Below are 11,638 nucleotides of genomic sequence, written 5' to 3' on the forward strand. Positions count from 1 at the left end.
GTGTCAGCATGTTTGTGAGTCTCTCAATAAATCATGTCACATAGAGACTGCATTCATAAGCCCATGCCCCACCTGGCCACCATCCCCCCAAATAAAATGTGCTTTGTTACCTATGATGGGAAGCTTCCAAATCATTCTTGGCTATTTCCTATTACTTAGGTCCTTCTAACTTTCCCATAGCGATCATAGAAATGTTGCTCACCAGCATCTAGTGCCCTGAAACTTTATCAAAGGGACTACTCTCTAATCATTTTCAATTGTGTGAAGGTTTGGGACCTGACTTTTGATCACCTGAAATACTCAGGACCCTGACTGCCTTTTATTTTCCTGCCTGCTTGTCACATCCTACTTGTTGGAACATAATATTTGTGGCTCACAGATTCCCAAACCTAACCAAGTGATGGATGTACTGTTGATGATTAATCCACATCTCGATGTAGTTTTGAGTCTATTGCTTTTCAATTGATTTGTGCTGGGGGTTAAATAACCGACTGTAAGGCTGCTAAGTTTGTGTTTTGTTTTGTTTTTTATTTTGAGTACCAAAACAGAGTTTATTCTTTTTTATTTTTTTTTAAATTTTATCTTTATTGTTGAAAGCATTACAGATGTCCCCCTTGCCCCCCCATTGACCCCCTCTACTTGCCCCCCTCCCCCCAGATGTTCACCACACTGATGTCTGTATCCATGGGTTATGCATATATGCATATAATTATTTGGTTAATCTCTGTCCCCCTCCCCTCCCCCCTCCTCCACTGCTGATAAATCTTGATTCTTAACTGTAGTAGTTTTCCTAGGTGTCTGAGTATACATTCTCTTGAACTGCTGATGGTCAGATGGGCTACTATTATAGATAAGACAAAAAAACCCACATAAACTAAAAATACATAATCAAGTTAAACATTTTGTCACAACCTGAGAGTACTATTTCTCTGTGTGTCTGTGTGTCTGTGTGTCTGTCTCTCTCATCTCAGATGCTACTTAATTCTACTCCTTAGTTCCAGGCAGACAAATTAGCATTAGTGGAGGATTATCTCCTATTTGTTTTAATTTGTATTTCCTTTTCTTTCTAGTCCACTCATTCCCCTCAGAGCAGAGGCTGCCAGAATGGAAGGGGTTCCAGAGCCTTCTTTTAGGAATCTTACCTTCCATGTTCTAGACCACGGAAAATGATCCATGGAACAGTTTGAATGGGACTCAGCAAATTCTTGTGCACCTGGATATTTTATTGAAAGGTGTTAGCTCCTAGTTCCATTACTATAGGCAACTATTTTGATGTGCGACTTATTGTTTCATATAGTGTTTTATTGTCCTGTATGTCCATATTCTTTTAATTCATGTAAATGACATCAGATGATGTATATCTTGTTCTGTGTCTTTTATTTCTCTCTTTTTAAGGATCCATCCTTGTTGCTATGACCAGATTTCATCTGCTATTTCTAATCACCACATGATGCTCTATATTGTGCACCTAGCATGTTTGACTTATCCATTTTCCCCTTGATGGACACAGGTTGCTTCCAGTCTTCCTTCCCCCAATCACAACTAATGCTGCACTGAAATGTCCAAAATCCAAGGAACTGATGGGTGTTCTTCTTTAATGAGTCTTTCTTATGTTTATGGAAAACTGAATTTATAAGATAAATTTTAGTTTTGTTTCAATTCTTTTTTAGCCTCAAGCAGTTCTTTAATATTTTACATAATGCTCCATAGTATAAAGGTTACTTATAGATTAGTCATGCCCTTTCCTCAAAATTGATCTGTTTTCTCTTCTTTTTAAAATTTACAATTATCATAGCTTTCTGTTGTGCTCACTGGGTGACCTATATGATTGAGAGAACTACTCAGTTTGCATTTTTGCCATGGTAACAGTACCATTTCTATAATAAATCAAAAAAGTAAATTAACAAAGCCTAATTCTACAACAAACAGTCAGTGAAAATCTGTAGAAAGCTGTCAGTACCATTTTAAAAAATCCTATGCATGACAAATAGAATGGCTAGATGTGTTTTTCACATATTTTTCTTTGTCTTGAAGAACCCATCTGTTAAGTATGCCATGGGTGGCTAACCCTATGGTTCAATATTTTCCTATTCTCTAGAATACTAAGCCACAATAAACTGAATAAAATAAATATAGCTCTATTTATTTTTTAAAAAATTATTCCTGTTGTTATTTTGAAGAGGAGTCCACAAAACTGTGGGACTTTGCTTTACCAACATATCTTCTGAGCTAAGCTGCTAGAGGTGAGTTAAAGGGCAACCAGTGCCCTATGACCTTCAGCATCTCTAACTCTGGCAGACTGTGTTAGGACTCTGTGCCTGACAAAGGCAACCACATGTAGACTTAGTTGTGATCCATGAAGGGGCCTCATACTAGTATGACAATTAGTCCCAAAGAGGTGCTACAATTAGAAAATGATGAACTAAACCAATTAGATAATCTGTTTGGGGGTTATTGAAACATACAGAGAGATACTAAAAATGGAATAGGAAGAAGCAGCTGATAGAAAGAGAAATAAAGTAGTTAAAAGAGGAAAAATAGATAGATTTAAATTTCTATGGTATGATATGAAGGAAGATTTCATTTTTTCTTTAGACCTATTTGAATATTGAGATAGTTTTCTGTGTGTGATTCTGATCCTAGAATATAGACTTTTTAAAAAACCAAAATGATCCCAAATAAAAGCACATAAGAAGAACAAAACCAAATTTGAAAGTGGTAATGAAAATGAAGTAAATTGTAATTTTAGTAATTTATATTGTAAGTATAAAGAAGTAAAGAAGTTATTGAACCAATGAAAATATATTAGAATGCTTGAGTGTCTATAAAGGAAATGACATATTAAGCTCTGAGTGTATCCATGTTTAAAATGGAAGGGATAATTCACAACATATTTATTTTTAGTACAATAGCTATTGTACTCTGCACTTGGGATACTTTAAAAAGTTGATGGAAGGTAAGGATATTGCCCAAGCTCAAAAGTGGTGGAAGTATGTGTCCCAGACAGTAAAACTCACCAAATATTTTGAAGACTTCCTTTTAGTTAGGTTATTCGATGAGTTGTGGTCAATGGCCGGGGAGAGGTTGCGATATGTATCACCTCCAGACTATGATATTCATGATTAGTTTTGGATTCTTTTTGGCTTCTCTTTGCTTGTCTTGGAGACCCTGGAAGCCAAGTGTTGAAATGGTGGAGCCACAAAATAGGACCTGGAAGCGTCCATGATTCACTGCTGGGAAGTGAACTGCCCTGGAGAGTATCTAGACTTGCAGAGGGTTTGTGAGAATGGGTAATAAACTTTTATGTATAGAGCAACTGAGATTCTTGAGGTTGCTTACTACTGCCAGAATCATACTGGGTGGGATTTGACTCACGGCCAATCTATTTTACTAGAAATATTCTCTTACCACCACATTATATTGGCTTAACCAAAATAGAAGGTTCTAGATAGATAGGTCTCAGCTTTATCATAGAAATGGGGAGAATGAACACCTCCCTGTAGAAATGTTATAAAAGCTAAATGAGATAACTTTTAAAATGTAGTTTTTACTCATATTCATGTATGGTGGGGCCAACAGATCAGGAGATGATTGTCATTAAAAAGACAGTTTGTCACTCACAGTTCCCAAAAGGAGCAGGTGCGTCACGTCATGCAGGCCACAGGGTTGGTCAGGTGGCAGAGGGAGTGAGAGGAACATGTGGGCAAGAGCCTTTATTATTGTTTCAGTGGAAAGGAATGGTCAAGGCAGGGTACACAGGTTTGGGATTGGCTAGTATGAATTATTTTAGCAGGCTCTGAGGCATAGGAACTGTCTTTAGTTGTACTGGTCCTGGGGTGTGAGAAGGGCAGTACGGGAATGAGTGAAAGAGCCTAAGAAAGAAGGTGGTTGGGGTATGGGCTCTGGATTGGTTTTCTGGCAAGGTGAATTGTTGCCGGGAGCCAGTCCATGCTTGCTGTTTCAAGGGACCTGGCATATATGGCATACTGTTCTTAATATGTTTGCTCACCTTCTTGGCACTATGTGTTTTAACCAAGGTCTCTGAGAAAGGTTGTTTCCCCAGGTAGGGATTTTCCCCTGAAGTTAGGGAGGGAATAAAACCTCTTAACTAAGTGCCAGGCGGGTAATTAATCACTTTAACTATGAACAATCATGCTTAAGCTACATAATCTTTACTCCCTGGAATGGAGATAAGAAACGCCCTAACCTTTGGAATAGGGATTGATAGGATTGGAATCAACTGGTATAAATACAGATGTAACAAGTCAGAACTTAGAAGACAGAACCTACAGACAGAACTTAGAAGACAGAACCAGGAGGCACAGAACCTACACAGAACATTCTCTAGAGACAGAAGAACTTCGCTGGAGAGAACGTGGCAAAAGATCCTGGACAGAAACTGGCCTCAGAACCTAGAGACAGAACCTAGCGAGAGAACATGGCAAAAGATCCTGGGCTGAACCTGACTACAGAAATTGGCAAGAGAACCTGACTAGAACCTGGTGACTGAACCTGGCTGGAGAACCTGGACAGAACCTGGCTGGAGAACCTAGCGAGGGAACATGGCTACAGAACCTGGCTGGAGAATCTAGCAAGAGAACATGGACACAGAACCTGGCTGGAGATCCAGACCAGAACTTCACTGGAGATCCAGACCAGAACTTGGCTGGAGATCCTGGCTAGAGATCCTGGCTAGGCTGCTGAACAACTGAACACTGTCTCCGTGTCATTCCTTCCTTGCCGACTCCGTCCACACCTTTGGGGACCCCCGGACCCGCTGGGGTTGGACCCCGGCAAATTGTTTATGATCTCTAGAAATGGGCAATCCCTGGGAGGGGCAGTCCCTTCAGAGTCAGCAAAGCCCCAGATGTCAAAGCATCAGTATGAAAAACATGCTTAATACAATAACATACAGGAAAAGCACCTAAGTGAGTGCCTGGCCCAGAATAGGCACTGAGGTGAATTCAAAAGCAGGCCGAAAGGAAGCAAGTGGGAGTCTTAAGAGAACAGGTGGAAGGCATTTACATTCTAATTTATCTCTATGATAAAAGAGATTCTTTAGAAATGTGTTGTTGGTTTTTTAAAACCCTAAATTAGTCCATGCTCTTCTCCCTTTTTGTGTCACTCTAATCTCCACTTTTTTCAGAATCCATTCTACTGATATTTTAAGTCTTAATGAGTGACAATTTTTTTTTTTCTGGGAGACCGCCCCTCAGTTCCACCCATGCCATCCCTATCCTCTGCCCCATTCCTCATTGGGTCCGAGACAGGGCCTCCTATGTACCCACACATCATTGGTTATCTCACTCCTACCATGGTGTTGGAATTTTGTATTTATTTGTCTGTACACATCATTAGCCAGGAAGCAACATTAAGGTGGAGAGATTTTGAGAACTCCCTCTCCTAACCTAGATGGTTCCCCTAATACAAGCTCCAACTTCAGCGGTACTTCTCCTTTGTAATACTGACAATTTTTTTTCATGGACTCAGTGTGTGTCCAGTCTTTAACTGTTGGCTCCAAAAAAAGTCTATTGTTTTTATTGCTGTAATTCTAGCACATAGTCCTTGATCAATGCATGTTTCTGGAACGCCTGACAGGCAAGACTTGAATCTGTCTTGATTTTCATAAGGCTCAAGCCTTTAGAACAGTGTCTGGCCCATTATAGATGCTCAGTTAAAGTTATTTAAATAAAAGCAAGTATCAATCCTCATAAAAATCCTCCAAGGTACAGAATGTTATAAGGATTCTTAAGGGTGAGCAAATAGATTCCCAGGAAATGAAGACTCACTCACCCAAGATGCTCAGCAAGATGGAAACAGAGCTGGAACTCATACTGAATTCTTCTGATTCCAATGCTTGTTTTCCCTCTGGCAATTCCCAGTCTTACTGAGCTGTCTGATTTGACAACAGTGGTTCAGTTCAGTGCTTGTCAAACTTTAATGTGCAAACAAGCCATCTGACAATCTTGACCAAATGCAGATTTCGAGTCAGTAGGTCGGGGGTGGCAGCTGAGATTCTTCATTTCTAACAAGCTCCCAGGTGATGCCTGTGCTACTGGCACAGCGAACACACTTTGAACAGCAAAGACAAAGATGGCCCTCAGATTAATTTATCATATAGCTTACAACTTCTACAGAGAAATAAAGAAGAAAATTAATCAGTGGAAAGACTTGTTATTAAGGAAAGGAGTATTCAAGCAAGATTGGTTGTCTAAATTGATTAAATCCAATAGACAGTGTTCAGCTCTCTACCTAATCTTGCTGTTGGAAAGAGAGGGTCTCTAACTCTGAAACCACACCCTTGTTTTTGTTTTATCATCAATAAGGAGTTGACAACAACATGATTTCAGTCAAAATGAACTATGAACTAAAAATGTTGTAATGGACTTCTTATGTGATGGCACAATTGCATGTCTTAGGATGCGTTGCCTAGAAGACAAGCCTTTGAGATTTTCCTGTAGGAGGTTTACTGGGAGTGAGGGAAGCAAGTTGGGAACAGGGAGAAGTTGGCCTGCAATGCATTTGCACCTGAGGCCCAGCTGATCCCATTGGGAGATGTGGAACTGAAATGACCTTTGGAGTGGTTTTAGAGCAAGGCAAGACAACTGTGTCTTTATATCCCTAGTGACCAGTCATTGGGTGCAGGCTTCCACAGAGGGGAGGGGTATAACTTGAGTGAGGTGGCTTTGACCAAGGGCAAATCACTGAGAGGGACTCAGAGTGGACAGCTGACAACCCTCATGCCCAGAAGATGGGGGAATAGGAGGCTCAGCACAGAGGGGTTCCGCAGCATTGATGACATGCATTGTTCCTAGAACTCACACAGTTCCAATAAGTATCTTCAGCACCATCTCTGGGTTTTGTAAACATTGCTCTGCAGACTCTCCAGAGGAATAGGTTTTCTTTGATGCAAAGAGCTGGAAGTCACTAGAACAGACGGAGTAGGGGAGTGAGTTAAAAAGACAGCAGTATTCTACTACATAGGTATACTGTTAGCTGTTTCCAGACTCTCTGAAATAATCATGCCTACAAAAATTTCATTAAACTCACAACATGTGTATTGGATCCACCCATATATCGGTTTCTTATATTTTTCTAGCTTTTTCCTTCTGAGTTTTTTCATTATAAAATGTGAAGTTTCAAAGAGACAATCTATAAAATCCCAGAGAGTTTCAATAAAATACTGATTATATAACTCTTTCTCCTTCAATAATCTCTGCCTTTATCAACTGACTCAGAGAACAGAAACTTGGCCTAATTTAATTTTTCCCCCCACAAATACCTATCCCAAGAAGCTAGAAATGCCTAAGAAGAAAAAGGAATAATTTAATAAATATGGGTTCTTTTACATCACAACCTCTCTTAAACTAAAAAATTAAATTAAAATTTAGTGTCACTTCACAGAAATCTGGAATATAGAGATAACAAAAGAAGACAACTATCTTAACTAAACTGATAACATTTAATTATATTTACACTTTGTAATTTCCATATAATTATAATTACATAATTAAACAATTTTACATCCTATTCTTTTCATTTAACATTGAATATCCAAAGCATTCCCACATGTATTGAATGTCCTTTGTAATTAAATATAAATATCTTTATATTATTTCTAACAATATACATTAGAATTCACTTAATACCTCTAATATGGAAGACTTTGCTTATTATTATTTCTAAAAATTTTTGCTTATTGAATACAGCTTTGTCCACAACTTTTTCCTAAAATTTGGATGATGTCTTAAGATAAAGTCTCAGAATTAGAAAATGAAGCAGCTTTCTAGGTCAAGGGAAAGCAGTTAAGATGGTCAGAGCCACAGAAGAGACCAAGCCTGTAATGACATTGTTTTATCACCTTCCTCTCTACATCAGTTGGAGACTGACATTTACTAGTAACTAGTTCGTGATCTGATTGTTTTAGAAGTTTCAAGATTGGTAGAGAACACCATAAAAAACCGATAGAGAAAGACAGGAAAGAGGGAAGGAAGGGAGGAAGAAAGGACAAAAGAATGAACAAACATGGATTGTTCTTACACATGTATCGGTTTTGTAGATAGATCTATTCCACCCCCGCCCCCCGCAGAAACACACACTTAACTATTGACACTTACCTCATTTTGAGGGAATCCAATCAAACAATATTACTTTGTACTTTGTGTTTGCAAACGTTTGTGTGATGAACAAGGAGGCAGATCATGGAAGTCATTCTACACTCCAGGCAGAATATTATTATTCTAATATGTGGTTTGGAACTGGGGTGTGAAATTCTCCTTCACTGGAGACTTAGAGGAGAATGGAATGTTATTTCTCATTTGGAAACAAAATTTTGGATGAACAACGATCTACCTTTCAAAACAAATCTTCTTCCACTACTAAAAATTAGAGAAAATGAAAGGATAAGGGAAAACTCTTAAATTTCATCTTTTATTTTTCTTTTATCAAAACTCCCTCATGTTGTATAAAACTTTCTTTTTTCCTTTTATCCCCCCAGAATAACGCTGTCTCTATTTCTCTGTTCCCTCATTTCTCTCCCTTTTTTATTTCTCTTTGGCAAGGGTGACCAGCAATGCCAGTTGACCTTTGAAAAATAACTTGGGAAAATTTCCAAGGTGCCTCTCTATAGATAATTTCATGGATTCCCTCTGTTTATGATATAAATAAGAGGTGAAACCCAGGGCCACTGGATAATGTCTAAATGCTCTTTTTTGGCATAGCTCGAACAGAGCATAAACACTCTGAGCAAGATTTAGATGCGGTATTCACGGATAGACTATTTCTTTTTTAAAAAACATATTTTTATTGATTTCATTGACGAAGGGAGAGGGGGAGAGAGATAGAAACCCAATGATGAGAGAGAATCATTGATTGGCTGGCTCCTGCATGCCCCTTACTGGGGATTGATCCCACAACCCGGGCATGTGCCCTGACAGGGAATCTAACCATGACCTCCTGGTTCATAGTTCGATGCTCAACCACTGAGCCACACCCCCTGGGCCAACAGACTATTAGTTCCTCATAAATATTCTCAATTCAGGTCAATCCAAGTCAGCCTGCTAGAAGTAAAGTCAGCATCAGATCATATATATAGTGTCAACTATTACTGCTAGCTGCAAGTGATCATCCAAGCAATGACTCTGTCACTCTGTGGCTCTTAGAGGGATAGTGGGCTTAGACAGGCTAAGAAAAGCAGGGGGCATGATTGTGAGTGCCTTTTCAGCAGCTGCAGATAACTTCCTTTGTGCAGAGCATTTAATCTACCGGAGTTTCAGTTTACAGCTCTGTAAAAATGAGTTCAACAAATATTAACTGACCTTGAAGTGATCTGGTGGAGTCCTAATAAAAATTATAGAAAGCAAATATCAATCATTAGGCAAACATTTAGGGATAATTTTCTTTTATTTAATGGTTGTGAGTTCCTGGGCTTTTCTCTATTTTTTGACCGATCTTTTCTTTTTCTGCACCCCTCTTCATGTGCCGAGTCAGCATGTCAGTAAGACTAGCCGAACGTTCTGTGTTGGAGATAGCTGCTCTCCTGTGATGCTCTCAGTCTACAGGCTCGGACGTGCCCATGCAGGATCTAATTCACAATGACACAACCCTCAGGAGTGTGTTTTCAATAGAGCAAGTAGTACAGGCACAACTATACACAGACGTTGCCATGCCTAGAAAACACTTGAATGAATGTCTAGAAAAAAACACTTGAGACTGGTAATATCACATTTGAAATCATTTGGATTGTAAGAAATGCTTGTTTCTGAAAGTTTCATTGATTTATCCATTCAGCAATGATATATTAAGCTTCCGCTTGTATTCATTGCTTTTCAGTTTTGGAAATTAAGGATATAGCAGTAAAGAACAGAAATAAAGTTTATGCTCCTCATTGGGAAAGCTAAACATAACCGCATAAGCAAGTTTTACAAAAAATGTCAACAAAAGCCGTAAGGGCTGTAACTATAGTAAAACAGGGTTGTAGGGGCCCTTATGAAAAGGAAAGCTACTTACATTAAGTGGTCAAGGAAGGCTCTTTGAGTGGTGGCAGCTGCTCTTAGACCTGAATGATAAGAAAACATAAACCATCAGATGAGAAATTTCCATCTGCTGCCACCACATCTCTCCACCTCATGAACTCTGCCCTCCTTCCTGGTGCTAGTGATGAACTCCCCCTGCTTGTCTCCCTCGCTTGTCAACTAGATTCCACCCTCTCTTTCCTACTCAAGGGAATCACACAGAAATTATCTTTTTGCTCTACCGCAAGACTAAATTTTTACGTTCTAATGGTTAATTAGAGACATTGCATATTGATACATAAGCATATTGTTAATTTTTTCTATGTTAAAAAAAATACTCTCCAGTTCCCCCCTCAATTATCCACTCCCTTTCACTGGCGATTTCTTAACACTCTTTCCTCCTTGTCTTTGCCACTCTGCTTCTGGAGCCACTCCAGTCATGTTTTTACCCTCAGCACTCATTGAAGCAGCTCATATCAAGTTCAAGGATAATCATAATGTTGATAAAGACAGTGGTTAACTATCTAACCTGACCTATCAGTAGCACTTGACAGAGTTGATTGCTCTTTTTCCTCAAGTACCAGCTTCATTAGAAATATAGGATACCACACTAGCCAGGATTTCTGCCCATCTCACGGCCTGTTCCTTCTCATATCCTTTCATAGCTTCCTCTCATCTTCTCTAGATTTTGGAGTTCCCTGTAGCTCAGCTCTCACACTTTTTCTCTTCTTCATCCATATTCACCACTTAGGCAATTTCATGCATATAAATCCCATCTCTATATTGGTGACTTCCAACTTTATCTTTCCAGTCTGGTTGCCAAACTTTCATATCTACTAGTATATGGTTGCCTGATACATACAAATACAAGCCTAATACTATTTCAACTTAATATACCCCCCCCTCCAATCCCTGTGGCCTGAGAAAATAATTTGTCGCTTTCACCAAAAGGGGAAACATGGAAGAAGAAACAGTTTTATGATAAAAATGAAAGCATTCTGTGTTAGACCAGTGTCTTCAGGGTCATTGGTCATGTTGGACAAAAGTTCAAGAAATGATTAGGGCTGGAGTTGAAGAGTTGGGGGAATGCTTCTGATTTGCACAGCAGCCCAGCTGTCAGAGATACGACTTTTGTTCTTCCACTGGCAATTTACTGGTGTAATCTTTTGAATTTAGACAAAAAGAAAAGTTTATTTTTTAGTGTGTTTAATTTTTAGTGTATTCTACTTTTGAAATAGTCTGTGTTGTTTAGGGGAGAAAATCTATTATAAGTAGATTTGCCTATCCTATTTGTATTATTGAAAGCATTTATGTTATTTTAAAAGTATATTACTAAAAAGTATTTGTGCAATCTAAATAATCACTATCGCCGGGACTGGTTTGGCTCAGTGGATAGAGCGTCGGCCTGAGGACTGAACGGTCCCAGGTTCGATTCCAGTCAAGGGCATGTACCTTGGTTGTGGGCACATCCCCAGTGGGGGGTGTGCAGGAGGCAGCTGATCGATGTTTCTCTTTCATCGATGTTTCTAATTCTCTATCTCTCTCCTTTCCTCTCTGTAAAAAATCAATAAAATATATTTAAAAAAATAAATAAATAATCACTATCATTGCTATAGGTATTGAAA

Source organism: Myotis myotis, unplaced genomic scaffold, assembly GCF_014108235.1.
Source record: "Myotis myotis isolate mMyoMyo1 unplaced genomic scaffold, mMyoMyo1.p scaffold_m19_p_2, whole genome shotgun sequence".
NCBI classification, from domain to species: Eukaryota; Metazoa; Chordata; class Mammalia; order Chiroptera; family Vespertilionidae; genus Myotis; species Myotis myotis.